Here is an 18,421-nt window from a genome sequence, read left to right as displayed (position 1 = left end):
ATGCTATGTAGGCCGTGATGGTGAAACATCTTAAGAGCGTAGTCTCCTGTTTTGCCTTATACCTATCCAAGTGGGTCAAGTAAAAAAATGACTTATTATATTCACAATGCACATCAGCAGGTGCTCTCGCTAATCGATAACTAGTATTTGGAGAATTTTGAAACCCGGAGTGTCTTATGTCTCATCCATACTTGGGGAAAACTCTTGGTGGCTCTGTAGTACCAAAGCATTCTACAGAAATGTCAAACTTGAATTCACTAGTTAATTATGTTTTCTTCTCAGTATTCACGATAAAGGTCTACTTATGATTCTACTTATGTCATGCTAAAAAAAATGAGTGATCTTTTATTATTTGGAGAAAGGAATACTTTGCAGAGAATGCAATTAGCTGAGTAATGCAGTCAGAGGAGCAGTGGCCTCTGGGATAGAGAGAAAGAGAAGGGGAGAAAGATGCTCCCGGGACACATGCACAGAGGCTGCCAGAGCACTGCTATAGCTTCAATAATTACTAATCTTACTTGTGGGCATGCATGTTATCATAATTTGCTGCATGAGTGCTATGTGTCCTTTATTCTATATATGACAAAGCTTACCATTAAAAATTAAAATGAGGGCTGGGGATATAGCCTAGTGGCAAGAGTGCCTGCCTCGGATACACGAGGCCCTAGGTTCGATTCCCCAGCACCACATATACAGAAAACGGCCAGAAGCGGCGCTGTGGCTCAAGTGGCAGAGTGCTAGCCCTGAGTGTGAAGAAGCCAGGGACAGTGCTCAGGCCCTGAGTCCAAGGCCCAGGACTGGCCAAAAAAAAAAAAAAATTAAAATGATTTTTTTAGGGCTTACTGTAGCTCAACAGTAGAGTTTCCCTAGCAAGCACAAGGCTCTGAGTTCAAACCTCAATAACTCCAAAAAAAAAGGATATAAAAATTACTGTTTGAGGGCTGGGAATATGGCCTAGTGGTAAAGTGTTCGCCTCACATACATGAAGCCCTGGGTTCAATTCCTCAGCACCACATATATAGAAAAAGCCAGAAGTGGTGCTATGGCTCAAGTGTAGAGTGCTAGCCTTGAGCAAAAAGAAGCCAGGGACAGTGCTCAGGCCCCAGGACTGGCAAAAAAAAAAAGAAAGAAAATTACTGTTTGAACCCACTTCATCATTCTACATTTGCTTCTCTGTTTACATTTGAAACTTTCAGTGTGAGATACTTTCATATTCTTCTCAGGGCTCCTGGTGTTTAGTTATTGATGTGTTTTAATGTAATTACCTTGTGCAGTAAGTAAATAATAATAATAAAAAAAGAAAAAGTATCAAATTTAAAGCATTTTTTCCTTTTCTGACATTTAAAATATCTTACAAGCAAATATTCCAGAAAATATGTGGTAGCATTGTTCAAAAAATAATTCTCTACGGAAGGCAAGGCATGGTAATCCTAGCCACTTGAGAGGTAAACCTTGGTGAGTTTCTGTTTGAAACCTACTCAGGTACAAAGTTTGAGTCTTCATCTCAACCAATGGTAGAGCATAGTGATACACACCTACTATTCCAGCTACCAGGGAAGCACAACAGCTGAGTGCCAACAACACAGGAAAGCACAAGTCAGAGGGAAACTTGCAATCCAGGGCCAACAAAACTGGCACAGAAAGATCCCTACCTCAAAAATAACCAGTAAGAAAGAGGGCTGGAGGTATGCCTCAAGCGGTGAAATTTCCGCCTAGTGGGCAGAACCTGAGTTCCCTACTCAGTAATGAAAAAACAAAAATTCTCTAAAGTCTCAGGCTTCTTAGAGCTTTCTATACCACTACACTGGGACTATGGTTTCCACACAACTCAGGAAAGTAGTAAGATGCAAGGGGATGGGACTAAGACATATTTCTACTCACATCCCATTGGCCAATACCTAGTCTTGTGGCCATTACCTTCCTGCCAGGGAGTTCAGAAATGAAATCTTCTTTTCATGGCTTTGTACCCCACCCCACCCTCAAAAAAACTTACTTTGTAGAGTAGGAGAAAACCTCTTAAAAACTGCTGAGTGGGCTGGGAATAATACTGTAATATTTATCATAAAAATATCTTTCTGATTATTCTGTTTATACGTTTTAGAGCTTTCTTTTGCTTCCAAGGTTATTAAACTAGAAACATTGTTGATCTATAACTTTTATTCCTTTCAATGTTCTAAACCAAAGAAAGCATAACTTTTGAAAGCCACTCAATCATATTTCCATATGATAAATTCAAAAGGAAATACAAACAAATAACAATCAATATGGTCAGATTTCGTTAAATGGTTGCTACAGATTAATGTGAATGAAAATATTGCTACTGTCTACCATTAATCTGTTTAACTACATTGAGTACTTCAATGCTCAATTACTTATTTACTTCATAGGTATAATTACAGATAAAAACATATAAAATGTTTAGTGTGCTTTGCAGCGCTGTCAACTATCTAAAATACATATCCTCCTCTTCCTCATCATCATCATTATCATGTAATTTTATTTTTTGTAGAGGATATTTATACAACACATATACATGGAAAGAGCTATTTGCATTAAGATGATAATGTAAAGATCAGTCAAGACAATTGAAAATTGAACTTGTTTAATGTCAAAATACTAAGAAGGAGGAAGAGTGATCAAAATGTCCATCAGGGAAAGAAAAACAAGGTGTAAGATATCACAAGAAATGTACTCACTGCCCTATTATGTAACTGTACCCCTTTTGCACAATACCTTGTCAACAAAATTTTTTTTAAAAATCCATCAGTCTCCTGAAGATGGTTATATTTCACACTTAAGTTGCAAACCTAGGTCTGTATAGCATTCTTAGTTCCTTCATAAATAATATGTTACCTTGAGTTATCCTACAAAAGTAAGAGACAGTTGAGAGAAGGGGTGAGTTAAGAGGGATATGTAACTACTTTGTTAAATGGCAACTTCTTTGCACAATTACTTACAAGATAAAAAATTGAAAAATAATATATAACCTTGATTTAAGCATCTTCATCGGTGAGCAGAAATCTGGCCCAAATACACATATCAAATCTTCCATTTCATCATTCTCTTGCTGTCTTGACTTAGTGTTTTCTGATCCCTGCACACAACCTCCTTTGCTTCCTGTGTCACATGAGCTGCCATATATATTTAAATATTCTTCTCCACACTGTCTCACCCACTTGTGTAATCTGGATCCTGCTTATATATGGGCTATAACCACTATGATTTTTCCCTTGCCAGACAAGGTCATTAGATCTGTCTTCTGAAATCCTCCAGCCCTGCTGTGAATTAAGAGTTCTGTTAGAAACACCATGCTAGGAATGGAGACTGGACCCCCTACAGGAGCACTGCATTCAGAAGAAAGATTCCATTTTCAGGAGAAAGAGTGTCTCCATACACATATTTCCTGGCTCATCTATCATCTTTTCTAGAAGTTCTGAAACTCTTATGCACTAACCAGGAGACATATAGCTTCTCACTTCCTAGACTCAGCCAAAAGTGTAAGTCAACTCATGATTCCATTAGTCTGCATCTATTATGCCGTTTGTTCTTAAGGTAGACAAATGTTCAGATCCACAGCCAGGCATGCTGGTGGCATGTTTGTCACAGCCTCCACCCTACCTCCTGTGATCACCTCCAGAAAACACCGTAAGTTTGGGTGGCAAATTTTTTTTCACAGTTATTTCTCCAGGTCCTAGCATACATACCGGATACAGAGTGAATGCTCAAAGAATGACTGGATAAACTCACATAGCTTACTGAATATTCATTCCTATACAAATATATATAGAGCAAGGGTTCCCTGACAGCTGTATCAGAAATTTAGAAGACAGAGAAATGAGTGGTACCCTAAGATCACACACCTCGATATGCCAAGATGTTGACCACTGTCCTCTGTGTGCAGCACCTGGAAGGAGGATGAGAAGCTATTGTCACTTCATTTCATTTGCAAGCACATTTGTGAAGACGAATTGGGTATGTATAACTGAGGGATAAAATTAAAAGACTTACAGAAGTCGAGAGGTTGGGAAATTGTTTAAAGCCAATTGTTTAAAGCACACCCAAAGATAAGTTTCCTAAGGAGGTAAAACTAGTTTTTTATATAAGAAAAAAAGACAGTGTTTGTACCAAATAGGGGGCAAAACAGATGGTTTTCTAGAACTGTGAAGTAAGAGGAGGGAAGGGGAGGGTGCTGTGTTAGAAAACTGCTGAAACCAAGCCCACCTAGTGTGTGAGGATCAAGTGGGAAATAATGAGAGATCTGCAGGTCTCACCAGAGTATAATGAAGCTTTTAAAGTTCCTAACTGCCAAGTAAAGTTTGGGTTTTTTTATGGTAAGTGAAGCAAATGATTGATTGATGAAAGGAAGAAAAAAAACAACATTGTGTTGATTAAATGTTGACCATTATAATTTTCAGTGCAACAGCTGCTACTGAAATTGCAGTAATTCAGGATGAAAAATAGACACTGCTGTTCTAAAATAGCTTGGACTCTTTGCAACCCTGTAGACTGAGTTTATGCTCTGTTGTTTTGCTAGGAACATGATGGGTTGCATGTTCCTGGGTTGTTGTGTTTTTTTTTTCATTTTATCATAATCATTTGTTCTAGGGGTGGAGAATTCAAACTGAGCAACAAATTTCACAGCTAGCACTTGCATGTGGGCTGTAGAAAGTTGGAGGAGCACTTTTCAAAGATATGTCATTAGGATATGAAAATTCCTCCTGATTGCCTTACCACAATTTCAAACCACAAAGTTTCAATTATGTAACACTTAAATTGTTTACATTATTGATCTGCTGAAAATCTATTTAGTGTTACCTCATTATTTACATTGTATTGCTAGCTTCTAGCAATTTTCATGGGAAAAATAAACTCAGCTTAACACGACATTCTATCCATCAAGATAAATATTTATAATACCATGCTATGCAAAGTTCCATGGTAAAAAGAATCCATGAACCATGTTACAGGTGAGCTCACAGTTGCTTGGTTTGCTGCTCTAGTTAATTTACTTCAAGATCATGAGTTTTGGTTCTCTGGAATTAATCATATAAAGTGGCATACATAAAGCTGTGATTCTACAATAATATACTATATACCCTTGTTTATTACTAGCCTATCATCTTTGCATAACTCAAGTTTATTTGAGAATTTTTGTCACATCAGAAAAGTGGACATTGTCCCATAGCACAGGTTTTTTTTTAAAGAAAGGACTAGAAAAATCAAAACTGAAAGGAAGTCAGTAGCAGTAAGTGGATGGGTGAAGACAAAGAAAAGAATCAAGGAAATACACACACACACACACACACACACACACACACACACACACACACACAGAATCCAATGGTACAGTTCCTTCAAACAACTGACAATTGAATAAATGAGGCTGAAATAGGTTTTGTCAGAGGTGGATGAGGTCCAGAGGAGGGGGATGGATGAATGGAGAGAAGAAAGGAGGGAAAATGCAATCATAATATTCAACGTACATATGTGCACATGAAACCAGATAACTGAAGGGATGGGTGAGGTTAGGAGAAGTGAGGAGAAGGATGGAAGAGGAATCATTGGGAAAGATGCAGTACAGCTGGTAAACTGACATGTTGAGTAGTAACTTCTTTAGGTAACTACTTAGTGATAATTTAAAATTAGAAAATGAAGAGAAGTAACAAAGACAAAGAGATGAGATATAAAATAAATGGTATGAGGAGCAGATTGTATGAGGAATATAAAAAATAAACAAGGAAGTATGATAGGTGTAGAATGAAACTTGTTATTGGACAGGCAGAATTAGTAGATACATACAAAGTGACCCCTCTGGGATCTTTCCATCATGTTTAGAAATGGAACTCTGCCTGCCCTCAGAGAATTGCACAGGCTTTGCAAGGTGGAAGGTTGCTATAGAAACAGTATCCTACCAAATGCAAGTAAAGTCCATTGTCTTTGCCAGTGATCAAGAGAAGTTTTCAGAAGGCCAAAAACATATTAGTATTCTGGACCCACCGCTCTTTTGTGGTGGGAAAGTAATGATCAAATTGCATCCCATCAACACGGTTCACACTTGACCCAAAGCATGACCTCATCTTGTCAATGGCTTATGATAGTAAAACAAGACAATCTTTTATCTACTAGCATATTCCTTGAGCCTTCTACTCTAAGTAAGTATAGTGGCTTAACTCTTCCATGATTCATATTTTTAGTGTGTAAGATGATGTAATAACCATATCACATCTATTCCACAAATGCAATATGTTGCTTAAAAAGACATAGCAGATGTGAGTGCAAACATTAAACACACATCATTACATCTGCCTTTTCAGGGTAAGAGAATTAGCTCTAGAAACAGTACATCTAGACTTTTATTTTGAGAATTTTTTTTTGGTTCTGCAAACTGGGCAATCTTATTTTACCTCCGTAGGCTTCAATTTCCTCACCCACAGAATAGGAAATAATAATTGTGCCTAGCTCATAGCATTATTACATGAAATAAATGAGTTATATTTATAAAGTGCTTCTTAGATCAGTGTCTGGCACATCATGATTTATTTACTACTTTTATTATCCTTAAGTAATTGTGTAAATGGGGTTTCAATTCAATATTGTGAGTACAATAAATAAATCCCTTCCATAACTTCCCCTCATCTCTCTCAACCCAATTTATCCATCAATTTTAAACAAAAACATATTAAACCAACAAGTAAGTAGAAATGTTCTTTATTAGATTCCTCTTACAGATCTTTCATTTCCATAACTGCTGTCCTTTCTTGGTAGATTATAAAATCTTAAATTTGCATTTATACTTTTTAATGTCTTTTCTGTATTGAAAGAAAGAAAAAGGAAAGGTAGAAGGTTTGAACTAAAATTTACTGTATTTCTACTTTGGTCCAAGAACTCTCCAATCTCATTGAATCATAATAAAACACAAGCGTTAATTGATACCGCTGAGAAAAAAGAGACTCAGAAAATTGGCATCAACTCAAGTGTCACTGCTGATGAATGTTTCAACCAGAATTTTAATCTGCATGCCATGCATTCTAGCATTAATAATCTTTTAACTCTTAATGCACAGTATTTTTGGAGAAGTTTAAAATAAATAATAGTGGCTGTCAAATCATTACTATAATTATTGGTAAAGATAATATGATACTCATTTTATCATTTTCAAATTTTATATTTTGGGTTGTTAGTGTTCTCTCTACACATAGGGGTATATATCATATTATCTACCTGAGATTTTACTCTGAAGTGTAATATATATATATATATATATATATATATATATATGTACATATATATATGCACAAGCTTACTAGGTAATTTATTGTTGACTGATGGATTAATGATGGACATCACAAAAACTTCACCTAATTTTAAATTTACTTCATTTTTCTATTATAACCATATTCTTTGCTATTCTTCCAGACTTTCATTTTTTTTTAACTTCATAAATTTCTTCGTAGAATTTTGCACCTAATCACTTCATTAAGTTCTGAGATGATGGTGGAGTTTCTTTTTGCCCTTTATATAGAGGAAACACATATAAAAATATCTTTAAAAGAGACATATGAAAAAGTGCTCTACATCACTGGCCATAAAAGAAATGCAAATCAAAACAACATTGAGATTCCATCTCATCCCAGTAAGAATGTCCTTTATCAAGAAAACTAACAATAACAGTTGTTGGAGGGGATGTGGCCAAAAGGGAACCCTACTTCATTGTTGGTGGGAATGTAAACTGGTTCAGCCACTCTGGCAAGCAGTATGGAGATTCCTCAGAAGGCTAAATATAGAACTCCCCTATGACCCAGCAACCCCACTTTTGGGTATTTATCCAAAAAAACCACAAACAAAATCACAGTAAAGCCACCAGCACAACAATGTTCATTGCAGCGCAATTTGTCATAGGGAGAATCTGGAACCAACCCAGATGCCCCTCTGTAGACGAATGGATCAGGAAAATGTGGTACATATACACAATGGAATTTTATGCCTCTATCAGAAAGAATGACATTGCCCCATTTGTAAGGAAATGGAAGGACTTGGAAAAAATTATACTAAGTGAAGTGAGCCAGACCCAAAGAAACATGGACTCTATGGTCTCCCTTATTGGGAATAATTAGCACAGGATTAGGCAAGCCACAGCAGAGGATCACAAGAGCCCAATAGCTATACCCTTATGATCACATAAGATGATGCTAAGTGAAATTAACTCCATTTTATGGAAATGATTGTTATATCACAGTTGTAACTACTATCAACATCCCATGTGTATCTGTAGTTTATACTGTTGATGATGTTCTTGTATCACCTTCTTGGATTGTACCTACACTATCTCTGTAATCTTATCTGAGTATATTGGAAACCGTGTATACTGGTATTAGAATTAGGAAATTGAGAGGGAATACCAAAATTGAGAGACAAAGGGTAAATTAAGAGAAACAACAACAAAAGCAATACTTGCATAACTGTATGGTGTAAGTGAACTGAACACCTCGGGGGGGGGGGGGAAGGGGGAGGGGGGAGGGGGGTATGAGGGACAAGGTAACAAACAGTACAAGAAATGTATCCAATGCCTAACGTATGAAACTGTAACCTCTCTGTACATCAGTTTTATAATAAAAAAATTTTAAAAATATATCTTTAAAGACATGTATAATTCAGACTTGTCACACATAAAGAAAACAAAAAAAACAACAACAACAAAATCCAGACTCATCATGAATTTAAGATGACTGAAGTCTACAGGCTACACAAGATTCATCATTGCATTTCCCAGTGCCCCAAATTTAGACTTCATACAAATGGCTTCATCTGTTACTTTTCAGTTCAGCATTTTGTCAATTTTTATTTATAGCTAGCACCCCCAACTGCACAGAAGCAACAATCCTCATATCAAGGTTTAAAGGGAAACAAACATATTCTCAGTTAGAAAAGGAGGAATACAATTACTGCTGTGCATCACTCCCCCAGGATCAAGGGGGAAATAGAAATGATTTCAGATAGAGATGAATAGGTGAAATGAAGTTTTTTTGTGTCCTAGCCATGTACTCTTTATAAAGCAATGCGATGAACTAGAATGACATTGGACAAGATTCACAGGAGTGCTATATGATTTGGTTTTTCACAAGTTCAAGAAAAATTTGCCATATGTATGATAGCTTTTTTGAAAATTTAACTATGATATTCTCAACCTACAGATTTTATCAGTGGTAATTGTTTTCCTTACATTTTCCTGAATATGCCTTTAAAATGGAAATGATCAACCCTTGAATTGTGTGCAATAAGGCAGAACAACCAACTCATAAAAGTAGTGAACTTTTTTTTATGGTCCAAGTCCTGGACTCAAACTTTGTACCTGATGTTTTTGCTCATTGCCTAGTGCTCTACCAACAGAGCCATTCCCACAACTCCAACTACCAGTAATTAACCTTTTAAACTCACTGTAACAAATATATATTCAATGAACACGTTTATATTTTACCTATCATTCTGAAAAGCCAAAACATCTCTCAGCTCCCTTAAAAATAATTAACACATCAGCCTAACAGTTGTGTGAAAAATATAATAGAGAAAACTTAGAAAATTTATGATTAGGTAACATTTTATGCTATGAAATAGTATTAAGTTTGTGATACTAAATTTTTTTCTTCAAAAGGGCTGCTGCAAGGAGGGATTTTAAAATTTTAAAGCAAGTCCAGCATTATGTATGCCTCAAATACTATAAGATTAAAATATTGGTAAATAGGCTTATCTCCAATTAACCACAAGAAGCTGGAAGTGGATCTGTGGCTCAAGTGGTAGAGTGCTTATCTTGAGAGAAAGGACTCGGGGTCAGCACCCAGGCCCTGAGTTCAAGTCCCACAGCAAGCACATGCATCTCTCTCTCTCTCTCTCTCTCTCTCTCTCTCTCTCACACACACACACACACACACACACACACACACTTCAGCACAAAATAGCCATGTCTTCCTAGGACAGTATATTTTTCTTATGGGAAGATATGCCTCAAAGAGATTTTATACTTGCTGTAAGTTTCAATATTTTTGACGAAAATGAATGTGAGGATGCAGGAGATTTTGTATTTTGTTTTCAGTCTATCTTCCGCTGGGTCCTGAGAGGGAGAACATGAGTCTCACATGCTCTGTCTGACTTACACTTGAAGAGTTAGCTCATTGAAGAGTTCGCCGCAGAGCTATAATCATAAAGGGAGTGGACTAAAATATTTATATTCCCAAGCTAACCCTCATCAGCCTACAATTTGGCAGTATGGTTATCACCTGGCCGCAGCCAGATCACTGGGGTGGCCTCCCTCTGCCATGACCATTGTCACAGCTAAAGTAGCAGTGACATTTCTTTGTGGTTTCCAGTTCCCACTCTCCCTTCCCTCCCAAATGGTTGGAGCTTCTTGCGGGACTGATTCTCAGAAGTGTTACTCCTTGCTGTTTGTTTTACTTCAGTCGATTCCTTTTTAGCAATCTTCCTATTAAGCTTCCTTAATTACCCCCAATTTAGTGCGCCATCTTCCTTGTGGATGGAGATAAGAATCAAATGAATGAATTCTCAGTCTTAAATTCTAAATCTTTTCCTTAAGCCATAAAGGAAGTAAAGCATTTTTTTAAAAAATGATTAAAATGCTTCTGTAGGTTCCTAGATAACCAACAACTTTATTAGATGAGGTGTAGCTGGCTAATCAATGACCATTTAATGTTTAATTTAAAGTTCAAAGTTTAATCCTCTCCTTGTAGGAAAGAAATGAGTTCTCACAAAATTAATTACTTAAAAGATAAAGAGAAGCAAACAGGCTATTTTATGGGCTTCCAATTAATCATGATGTGTTGGACCAGCTCCCTACTTTTCACTATTTCAAACAATTTGTTTTCCCTTTCTGTCTAAGTTTAAAACATACTACTTGCTTTATATATCATCTTTTATACAAAAGCAATCTTTTATATGGATGCTGTTACACCGTAGACTGTTTTTGTTTTAAAACTCACCAAGTGCAAAACCTCTGACATAATCAATATAGGCAAGCTTTAGGAGTAACAGAAATGTTCTTCAATCCCACCCCCCACCCCACTTTTGTCATATCAAAATAGTTAACATTCCACACCTGTCCCACCTGGGCAGTATTCTTTTGGGGACTCTAAAGCATAATCACTCAATTAACTAAATTCAAGACAGTCAGACTGGGAGTATTAGATAGTGCTTATAAATTTCTTGACTCCATCATAGATTGCTCAGATCATTAAAATATGAGTTAAAACAAAACCTGACACCTAGCTCCAAATCTGAAACCACAAGAGCCCTCCTCTATGAAAATAGTAAGCTACATCTACACTTGAATGCATCTTTCACAACTCTCTACATACAACTACATGGATGCATTCTACTTCTTACATTCTATTGCATTTTTATTTATGTGTCCAAAGGAAAAAGATAACAAGCTGGACAGTGGTAGATCACATCGATAACCCTAGCTGCTCAGGACCATGTAAGAATTGGGAATCCGTGGCTCACGCCTGTAATCCTAACTATTCAGGAAGCTAATATCTGAGCCAGTACCAGCACTAAATGAATACATGAGGTTAGAGAAGGCAATGACCCAAGTTGAACACTGCTTTCACCAAGGTGTGACAGAATATAGAGATGACAAGACCACATGTGCAGCAGGGAACTCCGTAATCTTCAGTAACTCCTATTACTGTGGCTGTTTATTGTACCAGACAATTTTGAAGGAAATTCTCTAGAAACACCTCTAGAGAATTGAATACATTGATAAATGAATATAACACTTCACGTGATTTGAAACTGATAACTATTGGCATTGATATCTGAATACTCACTTCGTTTATGGATGCAATGCCACCCACAATGATAACAGATGCCCCCCCCCCCAAAAAAAATTGAGAGTGTATTTTTGCCTTTTGAGTTTGGATTTTGGTTTTGGTGGGGGGATGGTTTGTTTTGGTCAAAGAAGGAATTACTTCCTGAGAAAAATACTCATTCTGTTTCTAGACTATCTTATAGAATTATACAGGGCTCAAAAATTTAGCAGTGAAGAAAAGAAGACATCTTTTCACAATGCTAGGAGTTACACCAAGTAGAATATTAAGTAGATTGAATTACCTTGAGTGTGATGTTTGAACATGAGTGGGTGTTAATTGATTCCTTCAGTTGACATTTGTTGAGCACCTCCCATGGGCCAGGCACACGTCATGTTGAGGATCTCAGAGACAAAGGGGAACCTTTACAGTTTATCTATTGCCAACAAACTAATGGATTAGATTAGACTGTCTAGTCTTGCCCTGTCACCATTGTTCTAGTTTGAACATCCTTTGCATATAATCATAGTTCTATTGATGGAAACACTACAGATCTGGTATTCGAAATCTACCTGTAGGATAGTAGGCATCTGGCATTTTTCTGTCAAGGAATCCTAGACCGCTATCTCTTCTCTTTCCTGTTATCTGTGCCTTTCCTCCAACACTTGGTTCGTGCCCTCTGGCTCCACATTTGTCCTGTTCCACTAATTCAGAAAGTTCCCCCCATGGATTTCATTGTCCCTGCTTTTCTTTCTTGAGACAAATGCGGCTATATCCCCTCTCCCTCTCTGTGGCACCGACACAGGGGAAGCTTCATGGATGGGTGACCAGTACAGAGCCATACAGTGGGGCTCCTCTTTCAAAAGCACCCTCATACTTGGAGTTGAATGCTTTTTCTTTTTGTGGTCATTATCTTGAAATTCTTAAAAATAAATGAAGTCCAATTGGATAGCACAGCATGTGCCAGAGACTGGCAGCCTGATCCACACACAGTACTACACAGCTCTTCCACCAGAAAAGCTCCACAGAGCCACTTCGCATCCCCCGTGGTCCTAGATCCAGCTCTGCCTTCCTGGCCTGACCTGCTTGGCAAGGCAGCAACCAGGCCATGTGAGAAGGGAGAGACCTCCACTGGGACCAGGGCAGGGGAAATGGAAAAGATCAGGGGCATGAGAGAAGGTCAGGGTGTGGATCATCTTGCTCCTGAGCTAGCAGTGCCAGGGCACACATGATGGGAGTGGGGAAGCCTCTTTTCAAGAAGACAGTAATGATTTCCTTCCCATTCTAGGGTCTTGCCTTTTCACTGAACTCTGGGCCTGACCAATTAGCCAGCCAACTGACCATGCTTAGGAATTAGCCGCGGATGTCATAACAACCTTGGGAGAGTATAAACTCTTCTACTGTATCCTTTGCTATGACACAGTATAAGTGGAAAGGGAGTTTTGGATCATATAAAAATAACAAAGAATCAGAGGAAATACAGCTTAGGATACAGCCTTGGTTGGGCTGACATAAACTTCCATAGGTGGATGGGTTCAGGCAGAAATTGTTCATGTGCTTTGAAAATGTGGTTATGTACAGGATATAAAACTGTGTGAACATATTGAAAACTGTAAGAGACAGATTTCTCACCTTGTTAGAAATACAAATATAGAAAGAGACACAATGAGACTAAATCTTGGGGTTTAGGGCTGAGATTATCAACTCATGTTTTGTTTTGTTTTTTTTTTTAACATAGATAGATGTCTAGGGAGATGAAAGGAACCCGTTCATATTTGTGTGTATATATTCTTACAGTTCTGTGTGGAAAGAAGGCCAGTAGCCCAACAGCACATTCAGAAATCAAATCTTAGTTTCTAAATACTGCTCTACACTAAATAGAAGCAAATCTCATTAGGAAAGTAGATGATTCCAGAGCAGGATGATTATAATGCAGGACAGAACATAAGAAGCAATTACCAGAACAAGGAGCAATCCAATAATATTTAGACAGGTCAAGAAAGCAAAAAAAAGCCACCTTAAAAGGGGGCTCTCACTATTCAAAAGTGTGACAGTGAGAGCATCAAATAGATAATGATAATCATCGAATATGACCAAAGGAAGAAAATAGGAATCTACCAGTCCATACTGATACAGACATACAAATGAATGAAGGAATAAGCCAGTGAATAAAATAAAACCGTACTCCTTTCATCATCTTCCTCTACAGATCCATTGTACTCACAAATGGACATGATATTTACATAATTATATATTTATATGTATGAGTCTGTACCTATACATGTATATCTAATGTATATATACATATATGTGTGTGAACCACTAAACTTACAGTAAATGTCAACAAACAAATATAGACAGAATTATGCATTTGGAATTTTACCTTTGACCATCACATTTAATCCCATATTGAAAATACCTAACAACTACTGAAATTTTGACTGCCTCTATAGTTTTATTTTTTCCAGAATAGTATAGTTGCAATAATGTTGCAATTAGCATTTACTGACTGATTTTCTTTTACTTATTCATCCAATAATTTGATAGTATAATAAGATCACTGCTTGTTATTACAAATAATATTCCCTGTTAGAGATGTAGCATGTAGCACATATAGATTATCCAAGGACCCATGGAAAAATATTTTGGTTATTCTCAGTTTTAAGTGATTAAAAAGAAAGCTACTATAAACTTACATATGCAAGTTTTGGGGTGGGTATAAGTTTTTAAGTCAACAGGGTGGATTTTTAGGTGCGTAATCACTGGTTTGTATATGAAGAGTGTGTTTATTTTTGTAAGAACCTGATGAACTATCTTCTAAAGTATCAATTCACATGCACAAAATACATGAGCAAGAGTTTCAGTGGTTCCAAAGAAACTCTGTAGCACTTGATATTGTCAGAGTTTTGCCTATTAATCTGATGGGCATAAAGTGGTACCTCAATTTTACCTGATTATTCAGAGACATGGGACATTTAGTATCTCTTCTGATGCTTATGATTTATCTGTGCATCTCCTTTGGTGAGATAAGATCGTTTGTCTATTTTTAAATTGAGTTATTTCCTTATTACAGAGTTTTACAAGTCTATGCATCTTTTGTACCAGTCTTTTATTAGGTCTATGTTCTCAACTCTTCACTCCCAGTCTGTGGCTTCACTTTTTACACTTTGAATTGTCTCTCATTTGCAGGGAAGAATTGGTTCGTTTTAATAACTCCTTTATCAGACAATTTTGCTTAAAGGACTATCTTTTGTGGTATATTTAAAAACTTAGGGCTGGGGATATAGCCTAGCGGCAAGAGTGCCTGCCTCGGATACACGAGGCCCTAGGTTCGATTCCCCAGCACCACATATACAGAAAATGGCCAGAAGCGGCGCTGTGGCTCAAGTGGAAGAGTGCTAGCCTTGAGCGGGAAGAAGCCAGGGACAGTGCTCAGGCCCTGAGTCCAAGGCCCAGGACTGGCCAAAAAAAAAAAAAAAAAAAAAAAAAAAACTTAGCACAAAGCTTAGGTTATCTTAGACTACATCCCATAATCTCTTTCAGAAGCTGCATGGCTTTTCATTTCATAATTATGTCTGTAATCCAGTTTGAGTTTAGCGTTATAGTAGATGTAGAATCTGTGAGTATAGGATCTAAGGAAAGTTTTAGTTTTCAGTTTTCTTTTCATATTTCTCCTTGCTGTAGAATCAGAGACAATTTCCAGGCTCTTCAGAGCTCCACACTAATTTCTAACAAGTGCAAATCCTGGACAATTCACTTATGAATAATCTGTGAATACTGTCCCAACTAACTGTAAATTTGAACATCTCCAGTTATGAGAAATACTGACATCATATATTTGGTAATTATATGCAATGAGAAATGGCAACAATACTTGTATGGTCTCTCTCTCCTGGAAAATTTGAATATAATGATGGAAAGTCAAGAGGCAAATTCAAATTGTGGTCTTTCTATAGAGTATTGAAAATGTATTCTTTGAAATTGTCATGGCCATGATGAGGAAGCCCTGCTAGGAGGAGATAGGATATTCCTAAAAGTAGCATAGAAAGAAGGCAAGAAAAGTTGATCTTGAGAGGTTAACTTAGGAAGTGAAATTTTTTTAATTCTTATTCCTGAAATTCGTATTTTGTAATTCTTCTTATTGAGCCTCAGATTCTCCATTAAGACTATTCTGACATCTGATAGCGGGGGTCTTTAGGAAATTAAAAGACATATCTCAGAAGTGAAAATTATTTGTAATGTCTATGTTGCATGAATTTTCTTGTTTTCTGTATTCATGGGCACTTATATGATAGACACTCATGAAAGCTTGACACTTGTGTGACTAAATTGTCCTTAGTCATAATTACTAATAACTATAATTAGTGAGTAAGTAAAAGTAAAAATAAATGTTGATATAATTCTTAGATAATCTGAAATGCTACTTGAATCAAATTCAACCATAAAAGTAGCCTTAATATTTCATCATGCAAGATGAATATCTTAGTATAAATTACTTATGCAAAAGGATTTCTTGTGATATTCCCATCCATTCATATAACATTTCTTGATCTAATTAACCCCTTCTATTGCTCTTTATTAACCACCCTATATCCTGGAATCCCCATTTTTAAACATATTTTAGTGAATTTTTATGCTATTTTTGTGCTTATATATGTAATGTCCTACATGTTCAAATAGCTAGAAAAGTAAAATTTGATCATCATTTCCTGCCTTATTACAGGCATACAACTCAAGGAGAACAAGAAACAATGGTCCATAATGCTCAGAATGGAATAAGGTATGTCCTTAAAAAAAGATACAGCATTGTATACAATTATGCTATACATTGTACTTTAAACACTCAGTACCAAGACTGTCAGGCATTCCTTATTGTATGACTCAAAACTGTATTGTCTTGCTGAATTATATATCCAAACATGTCCTTTATTCTTTTTTGGCTCATTTCCACATAACATAGCACTTCATAATAATTTCCTCTTCATCTATTCACTGGGATTGTTCTGTTTGAGAAAGCAAAATTTTTGACACATTTGAGTTTTTGCTCTCTCTGTTCTTATTGAGAGTTTTCATGCTCTTAACAGCTATTTTTTCTCTTCTGGAGAATGTAGTGTACAATATAATTAAAGCACATTACACTTAATGATATGTGTCAAGCATCTGCTTTCTTCCTGCTTTGCCACAAAGAATATCTCACACAAAGCTCAGCCATCAAGATCTCAAACATTCTGTTTCAGGGAACTGGAGAATGAATTTGAAAAGGAAATAAAACCAGACAAATTATATCTCACACCTGAATCTTATGGTAACCCAACAGGCAAAATATTTTCTGGATGAAATACCTTACTTGAGTGAAATATGTGAATTCTATTTATTTTGGATTGATGGTAGAGGGAAAGAAGCCTGTAGGAGGTCCAGGTGCCAGGTGGAATTACCAAGAAATGCCATTCCAGATTTTAATGAGGCCATCTGAAATAAAACTATTTCCAAGTAAGCTGTACAAAACAGCAACAAAGGAAGATAATTTTTAAAACTCCCTTAGAAATCTGTAAAGAAACTGGTACTGATGGCTCATACCTGTTATCCTAACTATTCAGGAGGTTACAGTTCCAAACCATCCTGGACAGTAAACTCCATAAGATTGCATCTGTAATTAACTAGCAAAAAGCTGGGTTGGAGTGCACAGCAAGTATTAAAATCTTGAGTTCAAACCCTTAAAAATTATTTAAAAACATAATTTCCCCAAATAAAATAGAAAACTGGGATGTAAAGCCCTACAAATGCACCAAAAAGTAAAGTGTGTGTAACTGTTTGCAATGAAAAGCCAGTTCCACATTGCAATATTACAAGTTCACCTTCTATCTATTGACTTAATCAATGGTATCAAAATGTAGAATTGTAAATTAATATGAAGATAGCAGACTGGCATGCTCAACTTTATTTGCTTTTAGAAGTCTTTGCACATCAAAAGTAAATCCCCAGGAACCTAGGTGTGTTAGCTTCTCATCCTTATAGTAAAATCCTGGAGATACTTGCCACACAAAGACAAAAGTCGTGTTTTGGTCCATGTTTTGTAGGTTCCAGTATATGTTTGATGTGCTCCATTCTGGGATGGAGCACAACATCATGGAGAGAGCAGGTGGCAGAGCAAACCTGCTTGCCTCAAGACTGAGAAGCAAGGAGGGAGAAGGCAGGGGAGGAAGGAGGAGAGAGAGGGAAGAGGTGGAGAGGGAAGGATGTGGGGGGCATAGGAGAAGTGGAAGGGGAGGGAAAGGAGGAGGAGGAAGGGACGGGGAGAAAGAGAAGGGGGAGGAGGGACAAGGAAGAGAAAGAATTTAGGTTCCCTTCAAAGGCACCTCAATGAGCCAAGGACCACCTCTCAGCCTCCACGAGTTAAAAAAACTGTGCCAACCTGGCCACCTAACACGTGGGCATTTAAGGGACATCAAGTTTTAAAGGCCAATGAAGAAATTGAGTTAGCTGAGAAAGTTTTATTCCCCTCAAAAAATGAAAGTTACAGAGTGCATGTATGTGTGGGAAGCTGGGGAAAATCATGTAGGGGTTGGAGAAAGGAGAGCTCCACGTAGTTCGGGCGGAAGAGAGCT

The sequence above is a fragment of the Perognathus longimembris genome, chromosome 3 (assembly GCF_023159225.1).
Source record: "Perognathus longimembris pacificus isolate PPM17 chromosome 3, ASM2315922v1, whole genome shotgun sequence".
Taxonomy (NCBI): domain Eukaryota; kingdom Metazoa; phylum Chordata; class Mammalia; order Rodentia; family Heteromyidae; genus Perognathus; species Perognathus longimembris.
The sequence above is the reverse complement of the archived record's forward strand: the minus strand, read 5'-3'. Positions refer to the sequence as shown.